The following is a 20,226-nucleotide window of genomic DNA, read 5'->3' on the forward strand; positions in this document are numbered from 1 at the left end:
TGTGTAATAAATATTACGTGTATTGATTCTTTTGACTCATTCACTCCATTACATAGAATTTACTCCCTAAAGACATTGATTATATGGTGTAGAAACATGTTACAACAATCTAATATTCATCTATTATTAGCTGGTAATTCCCGTTTCAAAGTGACATCGGATATATGTAAAAAACTAACTTCAAACGGGTAATGATAACATCGTTTACACTTGAATTATGAGTTGTTTTATTACTTCTAGTTATCACAACAAACCGATGACGTCGCGTCGTGTCCATAAACACAGTTGATTTAGAATTAAACTGGCGTTAGTTGTAGAGTTACCTCGACTGACGAAAGAACAACAAAGATGAATAACTTTCTGGTTTGGTATCTTAGCGACGGTTTCTCGCCTTGTTAGGTAGATTAAAACTCTTCGTCATTATTGGTTTCTAGTGTACATACTTCTATTATGTCCACTGAGTACTTTTGGCCATCCCCTCGTACGTTCTACTGACTCTGTTAGTATTAAAACTTTAAACTACAGAACAACGTTTCGATCTTCTAAGGTCATCACTGTATTTTAATTAAAGTTTCAATACTCATACCAGCTGTCTTACTTCAAATGGGTTTCTTGTTATCATGAACGACTCCATGATTGTTACATATCGTGTATAACAGATCTTTACTCCTCTTCCAAAGTACCTTCACGTTTATCAAGATGTTTGTGGCTCGTTTTTCTGAAAAGGATTAAATTACTTCCGACGGGATTTTGAATGGCCTGGAACACCATGTGGTATTATAATTACTGTGATAAAACGACTATACTGCCTCCTTATGGAGTTCCATGAAAATAACTACGGTAGTACTGTGTAGTGCGTTATGGTTTTTTAAATGCATGAAATGGAAAGTATCTAAAATAGGCCCACATAATAATACTACACTATTCATTACTGGGATGACTGTTATGAACAAGGCATCCATCTACTTGACAAATCAAGACTCATTTAACCCGAACAAGTAAAGAAACAACAAGTCAAATACAACGATATTCTTGTGTACAGTGGCAGTCCTGAACTACCATCAAAAGGTACAGGTGGTGGATTAAACGTCAGATGTTAGGTTTTGTTCTGTAATTGAAAACGAGCAAACAGCCACATATTTTCTATGAGAACTTTATTTTTTTATCACATGTAGAACAACTACGTGAAAATCAGCTGAACACAACATCATTCTTATCACACGCGGTAAAACCAAGTGGAAATAAGTTGTCCAGGATAAAACTTCTTTCCCTAACAAACAGAACACAATCTGTATACAAGAGAAGTTTAGTAGAACATCAGAGTGTTGTATCAGTTAGTAATGGAATAATTACTTCTCTTAATTTTAGGTGAAGGGTTTCATACAATGTAGTGGTCCACATAGCAGAAACTGTTATTCTAGTGATTCACCACAAATGTTTACAAGCACATGAAGAAAGTCCCACAAAGATATCTACTGTATTATAAAAGTAACTGATGTAGTTTACCTACTCAAACAATGGAAAACAGATCTAAGCAGAAGAACCAAAGGAAACAAAACTATCAGCTTAACCCTAAAACGGCAGCCATCATCAATTGATGCTGCTACCTAAAACAGTCTTACTGTTTGAGAGTTAATGTATATTAAAAGTTCATTCTAATAGTCTTTTGTAAATAATACGAATTTTCTAGGTCAACTATTAAACGAATAATTCTCAGTGAAACTACAGTTTTAAATACTTTTTTTCAATGTCTCACAAACATGTGGTTTTCTATTTTTATGGTACTATTTTTATTTATGAATATTTTACAGTTCCAGGTTCTATTCTCTCTACTAATGAAAAAATTTTGAATTAATCATTTGACTATATTAAGGATCATAGAAATATAGATTTATTGATTTTCATATATGGTTTCAAAGTTACTATATATGCAAGTAACTACAGTACTACAGTTGTATTCTACAATACTCGAAACTAAGACTTTGCTGTCTTGTTGAATGTTATATTTTGCAATGTGATACTTGTTATAGAAACTACTAACTATCCTGATTTTACAACGTTGGGTAAAAATACTAAAATTCAGAAGCATGCAATATCTAATATACTAACAATTTTATAATCTGTGAGTGAACAAAGACTGGGATTGGTTGCATCTAACATATAATCACTCAGTCAGTTGATACATCAAGTCCTTACTTCATGGCATTTTTGATTTCCATTTACAATATAAAATATTTATTTTAACAAAAGTGATTAGTGTGAGGGAAGGCCATCACTGACAACACAATGTGAATGTCTACAAAGACAGGTTTTCTTTGTGTGTGTGTGTGTGTGTGTGTGTGTGTGTGTGTGTGTGTTTTCTATCACAAAGGTATTACTGACAGTGCAGAATGAATGTCTTGCATTGTTGGTATTTTTAAGCTCAATAGCATCTTATGGAATAAAGAGATTAAACGATCAGATCAAATACCTCAAAGTTCAGATGCAACCAACCATCCCAGTTTGGTACTTATCAGTTGGAGTAAATAACACCAATATTTGGCCTACCTTCATAAGATCAGCAGTATATTGGATCTACTCATAAAAAATTAAATTTTACCCAAAAGGTATCATTGATACCAGAAATACAGATGAGAATTTATCATCAAACAAAGCAAATGTCATTGATATTTAAATTAGATATTTATTCAAAGTTATTTACTGAAACAACAGTAAGATTAGGATACAAATTTAAATTCTAAGTTTGTACAGGAATTCAGTTTGCATTCAGTAAATTATTAGAACTGTCCTATGATTAAACAGATTTGAATAACTAGTTTGGCATGTGAAAGCTCTCCTATGGCTTTTAGCATAAAAATTATATAAGAATGTAATAAGGGAAAAACTGAACATAAGATAAATTTAATATTGAAGGGTAATATAACTTTAAAAAAATTATACTTTTTAAAGTAATTTTCTCCTATATTTTAATTTAATATATCAATGTACACAAATGTTTGTAGCTGTTTTTATTTTTACATTTAAGTGATTTGCAAATTTGGTTTAACTGCCTAAATGATAAGCCATAAACACTGAGGTAAAAACACAAACTTATTTAAAAGTTTGGATCTCAGATAAATGAAACTATACCATAACAAAAGGTGTAGAAGTCTTCATACAAGCCTAACTATCACATTAACAATGCCAAAGAACAGAAATTGTAGAGGATTTGCATCAACATTTTCATTCAATACACTGCTGATGTAATAAAATACCACTGACACCATAGAAAATGGGTAAATCACAGTGGGAATGCTAGAAAAAACAAATTAACCTTACGTACGCCAACACACAAATTTAACTTTTAGGAGACTGTTACATGCTGTTACATAATATGGAAACACTTGAATTGTTACATGCTGTTACATAATATGAAAACACTTGAATTGTTACATGCTGTTACATAATATGGAAACACTTGAATTGTTATTAGCAATAAAACCAAGAAATGCACTAAGTTCTTCCCATGAAAATTATGTTTAATCATAATTCACTAAAATATTATTTCACATGTTCCTTTGTTACAAAAAGATATAAAATGAAATGGGAAACATAAACAGATAAAGAATACTAAAGGGTTACGACCGTTAAGAAACAGGTGTGATCATGTTCCAGATGACAGATTGAATACTAAAGGGTTACGACCGTTAAGAAACAGGTGTGATCATGTTCCAGATGACAGATTGTTAATGCATACCAAAATGTTATCTGCAGAAACGTCTCTATATAAATCTTGTACAATTAAATTAAAGAAAATGTTTAGTTTACTGCATATAAAAATATTACATTCTACCTTGAACATTGTAGTAAATCATTTTATCATATTGTTTGAGCAATAACTTAGACATGAATCAGTTCTGTTACTTTATTTACATGCAGAGAAAAATGATGCATTTAAATGAAGAACAGTTATGAAAAGTCAAGGAAGAAATTAAAAACAAAACAGATTGAAGCAAAAGAAACAGATTCCTGATAATACAGTATTAAGTGATGTATAAACTTAATTAAATCCAAGAATAAAAGATAAACAGCATCTAACAGGGTACAATGTTTCTAAGGTAAACAATAGCTTAAGAATAATTTCAGGAATTTGTGTTGATCAAGAAGAAACTGGGAGAGTGCATCCAGAGAAAGTAATATACTGAGACCACAGTTAAAACCATCACTAACAGAATGAAACCTGTCTTTACCAGGAAGCTTAGCAATTCAAAGGATGTGCCTTGAGAGACTTGTGGTTTTAGTTGACAAGCAAGAGTTACACAAAATAAAACCTCTTAAATGAAATATTATAAAGTATTATATGGAGTAATAGCCTTAAGAAAGTATCTCCAAGAGAAAAAACTTAACTAAAAACAAGATAAAAACAGTCAATATGTCATAAAACACAGACAAGAGAACCCCAGAAAGTAATCCACTCCCTCACTCATTCAAACAACATGCCAGTTTATTGGATAATAACAGCTTTACATCTTACTCAGGGCTGAAGTTCAGTTACCTCAGCCAAGAACATTTTTCTAGTCACTTGTCTTCTACACATACATGTAGAAAAATAAAATTTCTAATACAACAGAAGGTAAACACACATTTAACTTTAATTCAACAAAACCAAACATCAGAACAAAGTAAAAAATACAACAAAAGAAACAATTAAAAGCATGCAAGATAACATAAAGTGAAAACTAATAATAAAAGCATGCCGTCCTTTTATTAGTGAAAACACTGAAATTATGTGGTAGCTGGTTATAGAGTAAGAAAAACAAACACAGAACATTATTCCAAAGAAGCTATTTATACACAGGAAAACTAAAAACTTAATTGTGAACCAAACTTAACACACTGTAATCTAATAAAGATACAAACTTGGTTCTTCATTGCAATAGGTCAGTACTAACCAACCAAGCTAAACAGGTACAGGTATCTTGTCAATTATAGACCAATCATGTTATGGTGACAGCAATATATTTAACTGTACAGATTTGGATTGTTAAAACCTAATGTTACCTGCTGTACTGTAGCAATTATATTCATTGATTGTTTCTACTGAAAGATTCAGATAAATAAATCATCAGACACAACAAACACTCACCTTGTAAAACTCCAAACAAAACTCTTGTAATATTACCCTCGCACAGAGAAATAAACTTGTTGTTTAGATTTTAACCTCTTCACAACAGACTTAGTCCTTGCAGGTTTTTTGACTTCCTACGCACCATACTAACCAAGGAATCTGGTAACCAGCATATCTGATACAGAGGTAAATAGTCTTCCAAAACACAAACATGTTTGTTTTGTACATTCAATTAATATTCCAAAAATGTTCCCCCAATTTATCAGTGACAAAAACTAGTCAGTGTAAAATTTATTTTTATGTATTTTTGAAATTGTCCTTGGTTGATTTTTTTCCTTCCTGCTTTTTGCCCCATTTCCAGGACCCAGAACTCTTCTCAAAGTTTCCAAATATCAAAACAATCCCCCATATCTCTCGGACGCTAGTTTGGAAGAGTATTTACCCCCAAGTTAAACTTTTTTCTCTCTAAAACTCTAAAGAATAATATGCTTGAAATAATTTAAAAGAAAAAAAAAATAATGAAACTAATCATTTTATGTAACGACTGAAATAAATACAGACAACGAATCTTGTAAAGCTAAAAAATACAAAATTACCAGTTTCTAAAGCTGAAACCTTCCACTGAAGATGACAAAATCACTGAGATTTATCATTTTATTATAAACCAGTCTCAGAGTTAATACATCTAGGGACATTTAACAATATTTGGCATGTATATATGAAGAGATGACACTGAAAAGAATCAGACCATAAATAGACTCTGCCTGCTGTCTATACTTAAAAGTTGTCCTAAAAAACATGTACAGTATATAGGTTATATTTCCTAGAATTTATTAAATTGAATCTGATACTTTGCATGCTTGACACAGTGGTTTAAGAATCTTTTTCATTTCACATTCTGACAGCAGCAGAACAAAATTAGCCTATGAAACTACTGATTTATAACTGCCAGTTTTATCTTTACAATCATTGTACACACAGAAAATGTTTCTTACAATTTTGAAAATCCCAAATATTACAAATATATAAGCTTATACAACCTAACAATACATCTTAGAATTCTTACTAAACTATTAATCACACAGTATGGGATTAAAGTATACAAAATTAGAATCTAAAACATAATAAATCCACAGTCACACATGTCTGTGTTAAACTGAAAACAAAAAAATAATTATTTTAAAATAACTAAGGATATATGCAATAACTTTATGCTAAAGAAGACATTTCAAAAGGTTAGAATGACAGATAAAATGGAAAGTAAATGCAATTTTTTCAAAGATGGGAACAAAGCATACATTACAATGATGTTATAAACATTACCAAATATTTAAAATTTAGTTCACCCAAGAAACAAACAAAAAACTGGGGAAAACTAAATGCCTGCTACAGGTTAAGTACTCTAAAAGCACTTTGTCGTCATTAACTGTAATAAAGTACACATTTCCATGTTCCAAAATCACATTGTGAAATATTTTATTCTCTCATTTCTTGCACACAAAAAATAAGAGTGAAGTATTGGTCCAGAAACATCCTCACTAGCAAAATAGTATATACTTCTTTATGTATATATATATATTTATATCAGATCATTCCTAGCAAAGACATCATCTGGGACAATCTCTACCATACATTTTACGTACCCAAGTTAAAACCTAAGCAGGGAATTAAAATAATACAAATCATATATACACTAGGTCATAAATGTAAATCACTGCATTATCCTTCACTAAGTATAAGAAAACATAAATTTACTTCTGAAATTCTTAAACATCACAGTGTAACCACACAGTTTGAACACCTGTCTTAAACATCACAGTGTAACCACACAGTTTGAACACCTGTCTTTTGTTACCAGTAGCACAACTTAAACATCACAGTGTAACCACACAGTTTGAACACCTGTCTTAAACATCACAGTGTAACCACACAGTTTGAACACCTGTCTTTTGTTACCAGTAGCACAAATTCTGAAGCAAGTTCAAAGTTCATACTTTTACCTCAGTCAAGATAAGTGCAGAGTTCTGAAGTACACAAGGTAAAAAAATCCATAACCAGGTTTTTCGATTAAGTAACACATTATCTCGGAAAAACAAGCAGGAATTTAAGGTTCATGTCTTCTGAATTAGAACAGTTTTAAGAACACTTCAGTGCCATCAGTAAATTTATTTTTTTGTTAAACAACATGAAAATGGAGGTCTTAGTTGTATTTTACCAGTTTCAACAGATTAGGTGTACCAGTAATCTACTGGTATACCGGTGTGAATAAAGGCTCCGATCCTGAAACACTATAACTACGAGATACCATGCACTCCTTGTTGTCTACATACTCGTGCAGGAAGGTACTAGTCCCATAGAACTTTTCTTGTTCTTCTTGCTGTTTGAGGAAATCTTCTTCAAGTTTCTTTAATAGTAAAGAGAGAGTTATTATTTAAAGATATGAGTAACCAGTACACAGTCTGAATATATTAGTTTTCTATATTTAAGTGGTCTTTAACTCAAATATACCATGGAACTATCACACACAGTTACTAGATCACTTAGTCACTGTTTGTTCATAAATACTTTCAATATGCAGTATGGCTTTTTGTGTAGAAATGTTTTATTTGACTAAGTTGAGTGGTCAACAAGATAGTTCATTGCTCTCAGTTGTAACTTTAACTGAATCACCAAACACATTCAGTCAACTCGCTAGTGTATAAAAAACAATTAACACATACCTCCATCTCTCACATTAAAAGCACCATAAATAATTATGTTCTATTCACAGTTGTAGTCCACGGAATACAGTTTTGTTAAAAACAGTAACAGGATACAACCAATGTTCATAAACATTGCATTAAAAGACTTTTAGTGAATGTTAAGAATCGTTTTTAACAAAACAAGAGAAGAAACTATATTCAATACCACTGTTTCTGTTACCTGTTTACGGGGTTTCAGGTTGTTCTTCCAATCTCTCAACTCAATAGTGTGTTCTTCCTCCAGCTGTTTCAGTTTAGCAGTTTCGTGTTCCATTAGCATCTTTCTTTTCTCATTCTGAAGAAAACAGAAATAGCTGTACTTAAAGATGTCGTACACAAAACTACATCAAGAGAAAAATAACTGATCTGTTTTCTACACTACTTACAGCAAAACATTTTCAAGTATTACATCTTTTAACATTTAAGTCTATCAGTTAGCAACCAATTTATTTGTTTTACCACCATATAATGAATATTTATGTACATCCAATGTTTGGGCTGTTAATATGGGGTCAAAGCCCTAGAAGGGCTATATGTGGCGACAGGGTTTGCAGATGACTTGTTACAAAGACTGGTTTCATCATCTACTGTCTTTTAAAATAAATCATCTTCACGAATGATTTCTAGTTGTATCAAGGTTCAACCAGTTTCAGAAAGTCTGTAAAATATTTGATGACGAGAAACCCACTTGAAATAAAAATGCATCTATTTTATTGATACCCATACCAGCTGTTCAGAGATACAAATGTATAATACTGTTAAGGTACTCAGTACCTACAGATTCATTACATGAGGAATCAAGATGTTCAATAATCTGGTGGGCTGTATGTTGAGGATGTGGAAGAGCAGATAGCACACAACTTTTTACAACAACATGACCCAGGACAACATGTCAGTCCCTACCAACTCATAGTCCTTCTCAGGACTTCTGCAAGAACAGCAGTGAATTAGCAGCTGGAACATTTAACTTAAAAAAATATTAATATATTAAGAAATCTAGGTAATTAATAATTAAATGTAAATTATTATGTCTGACTACTGACACTGATACTTAAAATGTCACAACCTAATCTTAAGTACTTGGTTATATAACAAAATAACAACACTGTCTATAGTATCTACTACTTACTATAAAGAATAATTTGTAAAAGAATCCACAGCATTACTGTTCACTTTAAGCTATCATTTCTACACTAAAAGAACAGTGTTTCAAACAAAATAGCCACCTACACTTCCAAAAGGTAACTTTATTAGCTCAATACTTTGTTATTACAGCTTCGTTGGGAGCTACCAATATCTTACAAATTCACTAATGTTTCTGCGTTGTTACTGATTGGTAAGATCTTGATTTATAGCAAACTTCTAAGTTCATAAAGCAGTTAGTGATCAGTACAAGTACTCTATTGAAGAACATCTGTTGTATATTGTTATAAATACTGATGTATGTCACAGATAAGCCTTCTTTACATTCTATTACCAAACACTGATATATATACAACATTCTGTATGTCTGCTGCAGCCACTATTTGTTAGTCAATACTTTACAAATGTAGGAACAGTGAATACTCACATTGGATCCACAAATTGCAGGTTCTGTAAGAAATCATGCCAAACACAAGAAAACGGTACAATACAAAATGAAATTGTTTGTTTTGAATTTTGCACAGAGCTATGTAAGGGCTATCCACACTAGTAACCCCTGACTTAGCAGTGTAAGGCTAGAGGGAAGGCAGCTGCTCATAGCAGTGTAAGGCTAGAGGGAAGGCAGCTGCTCATCACCATCCACCGCCAACTCTTGGGATACTCTTTTACTAGTGAACAATGGGATTAATTGTCACAATATAACACCCCCACAGCTGAAAGACAAGAATGTTTGGTGTGATGGGGATTTGAACCCACAACTCGCACATTGCCAATCGAGCACCCTGAACACCTGGTCAACTCTTCTAACCATCATATTATAAAGCCCCCCATGGCCAGCAAAATGAAATAAGTTAGCTTATACACAAGTCAAACTATGAAGAAAACAATATTTCAAATTATGAATTTGCAATTACATTTCCCAATAACATAAACAGCAAATAATCTATTTACCAACAAACTGATTGCAAGTACAATGGTTATCAGTTATATTGACATTTACCAATGAACTTCAATATTATAATGTTAATTAACCCTTTCCAAACCAGAGAGGCTGTTCCTGAGCTTCCCTCTATTTTGTCCAGAGTGGATGTGTTTAACCAAATAGCAAGAACCTCAGTCAAACCTTCCAGAAGTATACAGTTTTGTCCAAAAAAGAAATAAGACATATACTTTGCTTTAGTATTTCATTAAATTTTAATGCTATAAATTTACCAAAATTTTGTTGCAAGGCACCATTTGGAAGAAATAAAAAAATATACTGAAAATAATAATCTTTTCTTTTGGAATTTAATTAACTTTACTGTTAATCATAATGTTTTGTGTGCGTGCGTGTGTGTGTGTGTGTGTGTGTGTGTGTGTGTATTAATTAATTAGACTGGTTAACATTTTTTGATAGTTTATTTTCCCAGTTGCAGCTATGAATCATAAAATACTGGTTAAGATCTAACAGAGACACAGGTCACAGCCTTTCACTTTGTTATATCCAATTTCCATTTAATAAATAGTTTATTTTTAATAAGTTCCTTCATTTACATGTATTCTCTGTTACCAATAAACTGAGCAGTAATATTCAATAAATACAGACTGGATTCACCAGAACATATTACTTAATGAGCTCAGTTGTTCAGTTCATGGAATTTCTGTATTTTTTGAAACAGATACAAGTTAAGATGAAAACATTTAAGGGAGTACAATTAATGTCAAGGAACTACAAGGCATTCTCAGATCTGTGGTTTGTCCACAATTCCTTTGTTCATATCTACAAAAACTCCAACTTGTCACTTACCCATGAAATCATACATTATAAAATGACAAATTGTTTATAACAAACACTATCTAGAGATATTTAAATTTAATGTGTAGTTATTTTGAAAGCTATTTTCACATAGTAACCATTCAAATCATGCACAGTGACATCACAAAAAGGTGCAACAATTATTTTATCAAGAGATGACAGCAAATATAAACCTACATTTATACACAGTCAAAAAATTAGAATTGCTAAGTAAGATACACAGAAATATAGCACTGAAAAATCTTTTCACATTTTCCTTTAACTGCTACCAAATTTCAAAATATATAGATTACAATTATAATAAGTTTATCATTTATTTAGTGTAATTTTTAAAGTATCAAAATAAGAACAATGCCAATGTTTGAAGCCATAGATAAGGTGATATAGAAAAAACCAAAGCAAAATGTGTCACAATTTTGGTGGCATTTATGTACAATATAGCATTAACAAAACCACTGAGAACCAAACACCTGACAATGTGAAGCAGTAATGGTGCTTCCAGAAAGCGACAACAGACTTATTACCTGAAGTTGTTCTAGTTCTTTAATGGCAGACTCGCACGATGCTCTTAGCTCCTCAAACTGTCTCTTATGCTTGAGTTCTTGACGTTGCTGCTCTGCCTTGTATCGCTTCTTTTCTCCCTCTTGGAACTGGAATAATTTAAAGAACTTTGACCTAATATTCAAATGTCAAACAATACAAACAATATGTCTCTTTGCTTTTCAAAGAACATTAATCAGTGAATTTTATATTTGATAATATAAACTATGCAATTATAAAGATATTTTAAAATATCACAACCACATATTTTTCACTTCTTATTTATTGTGAACATATTCAACTTATAATTGATTGAACAGAATTTATTTATTTTTTTATAAGTTTAAACAAACCAATCAGATCACAGTTACACATAGTAAGTTTAGCAACTCGGAAGGGAGACATAGGGATAACTATTTTCATAAAATTTACAAGTTTATTTCAAATAGGAATCTGTACTGGAGTTTTCAACAGGAAGTCACAAATGATTTATCCCAAGCTCTCCTCACTTCAATCAGTTGAAACAGGAAGTCAAGATAGTTTATCCCAAGCTCTCCTCACTTCAATCAGTTGAAACAGGAAGTCAAGATAGTTTATCCCAAGCTCTCCTCACTTCAATCAGTTGAAACAGGAAGTCAAGATGGTTTGCCCCAAGCTCTCCTCACTTCAATCAGTTGAAACAGGAAGTCAAGATGGTTTACCCCAAGCTCTCCTCACTTCAACCAGTTGAAACAGGAAGTCAAGATGGTTTACCCTAAGCTCTCCTCACTTCAAACAGTTGAAACATAATTCAGCTACATTCCTATACTATAGATCATCCCAAATCAGCTTCAGAAAATTTCTGGCACTTTCCAAATCAACCAATGACATTCATTTGTAAGATATGCTAAAAATCAGTCTTAAGATATATACACCTTCTGGAAGAGGTAGTTCTTGGATGGATATGAAATTGACTTATCATGGCTCGAAACTCACAAGATAAACGTAGTAAGCTGTTCACTACAGTACATTATTACATCTTGAGATGTTGTCAGAAAACATAGACCTGCTACACCAATAGTCAACCTGTAGATACAATTAGTGCTGATAGAGAACAAAAGGTAGAAGAGTACTCTGTGGTATATAACCCTAAAATAACTATCTGCCTGACAGTTAAATTTCACACAACAATAATTCATAGTTTTATTCTATTAGTTCTCTGAAAATAAAGTTTGGAGTATTTAGTATACAGTTTAAATATTTACTACAGTTTAGGTACACAGTCAGTATTAAGACCACTAACACAATGTCTTATGATTTCCTTCCTGTCTTTTATATTTAAAGTTTTTCAAATATGACATCTAAGAAATATAAGAAAGAGAAATTACATTTAAATTAAAGTTAAAACACGTGCAGGATGAACAGACCTAAATAGTAACATGTGCAGGACAAACTTCTGCATGAGAGACAGACCTAAATAGTAACACTCACGTGCAGGACAAACTTCTGCATGAGAGACAGACCTAAATAGTAACACTCATGTGCAGGACAAACTTCTGCATGAGAGACAGACCTAAATAGTAACACTCACGTGCAGGACAAACTTCTGCATGAGAGACAGACCTAAATAGTAACACTCACGTGCAGGACAAACTTCTGCTGAGAGACAGACCTAAATAGTGCAGGACAAACTTCTGCATGAGAGACAGACCTAAATAGTAACACTCACGTGCAGGACAAACTTCTCAATGAGAGACAGACCTAAATAGTAACACTCATGTGCAGGACAAACTTCTGCATGAGAGACAGACCTAAATAGTAACACTCACGTGCAGGACAAACTTCTGCATGAGAAACAGACCTAAATACATTCTGGAAATTCTTTTGGTTCTCAAACTCACTGTGCAATATAGATAGGTAAATAAAGAAATAAATTAACAACATCTTTAGGTATATGAAAACATTTTTAAAGACAAACCCATAAATGTAAGTATTATTTAAAAAAGAATGTTAGACACACTCACTTTACAATTAAACATACAAATACCATGTACAAACTCAAAACTATTAAAATACTCTGACATACTTTTCTCTTACCAGAAAGAAAACAATGTATGCATTAAGTGAAGACTAAAATCAATGGTGTTTTCATAAGTACAATTTGTTCGAGATATTTCTACAAATACTACACAAGAGGTTTCTGTTCTCACCGCCTCTAATTTGAAATGATAGACTAAAAGGGATTAAACCAGTCCACCATTAATTCTTGAGCTGCTTCAATCAAATAATGAGATTTGACTGTCACACTTGTAACATAACCAAGGCTCCAGTACATGTAGCACGATTTTACAGGAACTGGATGTGAACAAGATACTAAACTTTAAAAATGGTGGAACACTTTGTTTATAACATACAAAAATTTGATTTTATAAGTTAATTATAAATTTAATGGATTTTCTTTTATAACCTAAAGAATTCTGTAAATGTGGTTTAAGTTAAAACACCTTTGGCATTATTGGAAAAAAGTTAAGTACTTATGGCTGAGATTTTTGTCAATACTTTAAACATTTACATATTACGTGGTGTCATTGCTATCTCCAATACTTCATTTTCCTTAATATTTTGGTGTAACATCAAATATTACTTTATGCTTTAAAGGTTAATACAGCTGCTGATGTAAAATCAACATTTCAGTTTTAGATATTCACTAACCCTTTCTTAACAGACTCAATATAATAAAAATATTTACACTATAAATTTTGATGCGGTACATATACCTTTACCAAATTTGGTAGGCTTACTTTTGTGAAAATAGAGTCTACTTGTGTGAGCATAAAGTGATTTTAATGTCATGATTAAAAAACCTATTCTCTGTCCCAGATATCTCAAGTATTGTGCAATTTCTAAAACCTTCTAAATACATTTCAAACATTATTTGTCAACAAAACTTTATTTCTTTATATTTTTCTGTTATTTACTCTACCCTAACTAAAAAGGGCCTGTCAATTTGACTAACCTTGTAACCACCATATCAGATTAAGAAAAATATTCAAATTATGCTTTTTTGCTTCTAGAAAAATTACAAATGATAACATGAAAACACAAGCTTTAAGTCTAAATAGCTTAAATCTCATAACATTACACATTTATATAAATCTATTATTTTTATTATATTTGCCATCCAGTCCTGTCTGACTAACATTATAAAAGCTGCAGTGACAAGGTGCATGTGAACTCATGTTACTATACCCTTTAATATAAAATCGGCCTTTAGCCTTTACAAAGTGACTTTTCTTAGCTGTATTTTAGTAGACTAGTATTTGGTATAGTCACATTTCAATTATTATAAATTACTTGTATACTGATTAGTACTATTCACAAATAAGTTTCTAAACTTATTCTTTTAAAAAGTTAAAACAGTAAATAAGTAGATCAAACAATATGTTCAAGTTATGATGACTTATTTACTTATTTGTTGCTTGCCATATGTTGCCAGCCTTTTCAAATTTTGCAAATGCAGAATGTAAATTGAATTTAGTTTTGTGTACATTTGAAATAAAACAAAAATCATAAATTACTTTATCAAGACCATAATATTGCATTATACTTTAACAAACTTAACAACTAAGCTGTATTTTTTCTAAACAAATATGTAATTTCAAACAGATTTAAGACACAACCTACCTGCTTGAAATCTTAGATTGAAAGAACAAAGCAACTCCCTAGCACTTTAAAATTGCTAATAAAGCAAATGGGGGACATTCTGAGCTTTTGACAGGTTATTCATGTGTCATATGTTAAAGTACGTGTATTTAAGGGACCATTTTGAAAAATGGAAAGAGATAAGTTGGGTCAATGTATTTGAGTTAGTGCATAAGCCATATTTAAACAAAATAGAGATATAAGGTTCTTATTTTATATTCTAACTTGTCAGTATAAGTAAATATGAGTCCCCAATTGACATGAACCTATAGATGTGGTATTTTGACAACACCAACACTTAATTTCAACCACTGCTGAATTCAATATACCACGTGATAAACAAAAATCAACATTTAGTTATATTCTTTTAATACTTACTTATAAATTAACCAATATATAATACTAAAATTTGAATTATAACCTACAATTTGACACCAAACTTATTGACATAAATTTATAATATAGTAGTTCAATAAAACTTTGAAAGCAAGTCAACAAGCATAATGACATGACCTGTGACCTGTTGCAGTATGATTAAAAGTTAATACAGCTGCTGGTGTAAAAAACCAACATTTCAACGTCAGATGTAAAAGACTGTTTAGAGTACACGGTATTATTAATTGTGTTTGTAAGTCACATGTTGAGTTTATCAGAAACTGTGTTTGGAACTCACTAATAATGAGGCTATGGAGAGTTTTAGAAAACCTAAGTGACAGATGTTAAAAGACTGGCAACCAGATGAAATGAAAATAGTAAAAAAGTTAGAAAATACAAAGTTAATTGTCATTGGAGCCCATTGGTTGATATGTTAGAGTGAGATTAACAGTTTGTAAAAGGTAAGGAGAATAATTTATCTTGTCAAAGGGTGTTCTCTAACCTAACTGAACACACCTGTGTGATGATTAGCTGGTGCAATGGTGCAAGTGAATTACATATGGACAATACTGAGATAAAAATAACTAATACATATACTATAAAATAGTTTAGCTGGCCAACTGAATTCTAAAGCAATTGATTTGGCTTAAGTGAAAATATTACCAGAAATGTTAAATCAATGTTCTTGAGCCTCTCTGTATCTTACAACAGAAACCATAACATCTGTAAACTTTATAATTAAAAGAATAAAGAAAACAAAAAATCACCCATATCTGTAATGATACTATATTCTCAAAGCTCTGAAAATGGCAAACATCTTTGTTACTAAAACAGGTATTTGAGCTTCAAATAAGAAGTTAATATGGTTAACATCATAAACCATAACTTAACTAGATAATGAACAAGAAAACAGTAATCTTGCGGATCAACCTTATTTTAACATTTTCGTACAGTTAAGTAAAAACCTGAATTAAGGATACACAAATTAGAATGAAATTTTTTAAAATATGTTTACACCATTTTCAAATATATATATATATGGATCTAAGTTATTTTATTTGAGCTAACTTTCAATTTGGAACCATTCAAAAGTTCACTCCAATAAAAGAACTTGGAGAGCAAATAGATGAATTTCACACACATCATCATTACAGAATGAGTTATTCAAAATATTTAGCTTAACTTCTTAGGTGTGCTCATAATGTAAACTGACATTTCTTCTAGAAATGTGAACTGAGTACACAAAATCAATATACAAGGTCTAATACATACAGACGACATCTCAGCTGACAACTTATATCAAGCATAGCAATTCAAAATATTGATAATACTTGCAGTTGAAAACTTGCGTTTATGAGATAGCAGCCTCAAGATAGCATTAAGTCCCTACAGTGTTTTCACACTTCAAGACATAACTGAACTTATAAAAGCTGACAATGAACCTAAATTATCTGACAATGATTTTGACTGTGATAAACCTAAATAAAAGTATGTACCTAAAGGGTTGAACCCAACCATGGTTATCACACATTCAGAAAATTTTTTGGCATAACCGAAAAGATTCTAAACCTTCTTGATGGAGGTTTAAGAGAAAGACTTTTTCATGAAATAAATTCACCAACCTTGCGTATTTTGTTTCTTTCTCCATTAGGAGAATCAGGATGAGAAACCATGCTTATTCGCAAGCTCTCTCTGAACATAAGTTCTCTAGTTTTCATTTCTGTTCGGATACGCTTAGGTAACTGTTTCTTTTCCACAGCCTGTCTTTTTAAAAGTTCATCTTCCTTGTGAGAATTCATTCTTTTTATCTGTTCTAATTCCTAAAACAACAAAGATTTTAATGCTAAAAAGAAAAAAAATTCAATACTCCATTTCATAAATGTTAGGTTACAATTATTAAACAGAAGGTATCTTTAGTATGTAGTTTATAAGTAAGAACAGTATATAACAATCAAATATAAATCATTGTGTCATGAAGAAAAAAAAAACTTTCATTTTCATATAATGTTTTTTGTAAAACAATCAAACCACATTATAAAAACATTAAGAATGAAGTCACATGTAAAGTAAAATTACTTAGGTACAAAATTAAGAGAGCATCTATTAATTGAAACAACAAACATGTGTGACAGTAATGAAACTATACAAAGTAACCATAAACCATACAAATAACTCCACTGTGGCAGCAATGAAACTACACAGGAATGTCAAACTCATGAGTCTCATAAGTAGCAGATATGACAGGAAATTGTCTTCAAATAATTTACCTTCAGTTGAATTTTTTCACAAAGTTATAAATCAGATAATTATAATTTTCTACAGCATTTCTTTGAAAATAAACAAAATTCCAAACAGTAGACAGGCTAGAACTTTCAAAGTGTTCATAACATTCCATAAACAGGGTACAATCTTTCAATGTGATAATACGATTCTAACTTTTTAATATAAACAAGTTACACCTAATGAACATTTTGGAATAAAAAGTAGATTACTATTTTCCTTTACTCTTGTTCTTATAAAATATATGTTTACAAGTTCTTGTTTGGAAACTTTATAAATTGCACAAGGCCTAAGTGATTGATTACCTTCTCGTGACGTATCAGCATTTGATGCCTTTGAAGAAAGAAGATATCTTTAAGTTGTCTTTTGGCTAATTGGTGTTTTTCATGTAGGTGGCGTTCTTCCATCTCCCAAACAGCAGCTTCTCGGGCTATTTCAAATAGTTTAAGAAAAGCAAAATAGACAATTATTGTATTATACAGTAATTCTGATAACATTCAACAAGGTAATATTTAGCACCATGTTCTGTATGGTTTAATGCAGCAACAAAAGAGCATTTAAATATCATTCCAAAGATACAATAACTGTCCCCACAACTACAACACATCACAATTAACCCTATGTGTAAGATCATACAACACATTTAAGATTATACTGTTTTATTTGTGGCTAGTAATATAATAAAGTAATAAGAATAATGTAACATTATTCAAAATATGTTGAATATACAAAGCTGTATGTAAATCTACATCTAAGAGTTTTAACAGTAAATAGAAACAATCTAACCATAAGTATCAGTTATGTATAAAGTACACTTCTATTCTTTTTGTATGTAGGTTGGACTGGAAGCACCCCTACCATAAAACACTATTAAACGTAAATTTGAGATTGTTTGCAAGCACACCTGTCTTAATGCTTGTTGCTAAATGTGAACGCGGGATCAGCTGTATGCACACTTGCTCTTGATGCTTGTTGCTAAATGTGAACGCGGGATCAGCTGTATGCACACTTGTCTTGATGCTTGTTGCTAAATGTGAACGCGGGATCAGCTGTATGCACACTTGCTCTTGATGCTTGTTGCTAAATGTGAACGCGGGATCAGCTGTATGCACACTTGCTCTTGATGCTTGTTGCTAAATGTGAACGCGGGATCAGCTGTATGCACACTTGCTCTTGATGCTTGTTGCTAAATGTGAACGCGGGATCAGCTGTATGCACACTTGCTCTTGATGCTTGTTGCTAAATGTGAATGCGGGATCAGCTGTATGCACACTTGCTCTTGATGCTTGTTGCTAAATGTGAACGCGGGATCAGCTGTATGCACACTTGCTCTTGATGCTTGTTGCTAAATGTGAATGCGGGATCAGCTGTATGCACACTTGCTCTTGATGCTTGTTGCTAAATGTGAACGCGGGATCAGCTGTATGCACACTTGCTCTTGATGCTTGTTGCTAAATGTGAAAGTGGATCAGCTGTATGCACTTGCTCAGATGCTTGTTGCTAAATGTGAAGCAGGATCAGCTGTAGCAAACTTGCTCTTGATGCTTGTTGCTAAATGTGAACAGATCATCAGCTGTATGCACACTTGCTCTTGATGCTTGTTGCTAAATGTGAATATCTGAGGATCTAAGCTGTATGATCACATCTTCATCTTAATCATAAAGCTACTTACAGTGAAAGTCCACCCACTGACAATACAAACACAGATCAACCTTTCATCCAAGAACTGCAACATTTACAGTGGTCAGTCAATTTCTTTGAGGTTTTCTAAAAATTGAAACAGACCAACATCTTTCATCCAAGAACAAATAACATTTACAGTGGTCAGTCAATATCATGAGGTTTTCTAAAAATGAAAACAGATCAACATCTTTCATCCAAGAACAAATAACATTTACAGTGGTCAGTCAATATCATGAGGTTTTCTAAAAATGAAAACAGATCAACATCTTTCATCCAAGAACAAATAACATTTACAGTGGTCAGTCAATATCATGAGGTTTTCTAAAAATGAAAACAGATCAACATCTTTCATCCAAGAACAAATAACATTTACAGTGGTCAGTCAATATCATGAGGTTTTCTAAAAATGAAAACAGATCAACATCTTTCATCCAAGAACAAATAACATTTACAGTGGTCAGTCAATATCATGAGGTTTTCTAAAAATGAAAACAGATCAACATCTTTCATCCAAGAACAAATAACATTTACAGTGGTCAGTCAATATCATGAGGTTTTCTAAAAATGAAAACAGATCAACATCTTTCGTCCAAGAACAAATAACATTTACAGTGGTCAGTCAATATCAACCTCAAATACTACCAAGCTGGATGTTTTAATATCTAACTTATTCGTAGCACTTTCTGTAGAACTAATTTGAATAGAAGGTTTGCTTAGAACTGAAATTTGTTTACCTTTATCACTTATCCTTGTCAGTTTTAAAATTCTTTACACACAACCTTGTGAACAAGAAAGAAGATAAGAGTGACCACCATCTTTGTCTTCATACCTTGACTGAATATGTAGCAATAGTTTGGATGAAATGAATATTTAAAGATTGA

At 31.9% G+C, this 20,226-nt stretch overlaps 1 pseudogene across 1 annotated transcript in view; it reads right to left on the minus strand.

Moving 5' to 3' along the window:
- Positions 1-4,465: 4,465 nt before the first annotated feature.
- Positions 4,466-20,226, minus strand: part of LOC143223789 (STE20-like serine/threonine-protein kinase) — a 94,061-nt pseudogene continuing 78,300 nt past the window's right edge. The window contains exons 19-23 of the transcript XR_013013074.1: positions 17,968-18,092; positions 17,005-17,202; positions 11,311-11,436; positions 8,030-8,143; positions 4,466-7,511 (exon numbers count right to left, since the gene is read on the minus strand). The product of XR_013013074.1 is annotated as an STE20-like serine/threonine-protein kinase (transcript). The remainder of the gene's footprint in view (positions 7,512-8,029; positions 8,144-11,310; positions 11,437-17,004; positions 17,203-17,967; positions 18,093-20,226) is intronic.

Source organism: Tachypleus tridentatus, chromosome 8 (genome assembly GCF_004210375.1).
Source record: "Tachypleus tridentatus isolate NWPU-2018 chromosome 8, ASM421037v1, whole genome shotgun sequence".
Taxonomy (NCBI): Eukaryota; Metazoa; Arthropoda; class Merostomata; order Xiphosura; family Limulidae; genus Tachypleus; species Tachypleus tridentatus.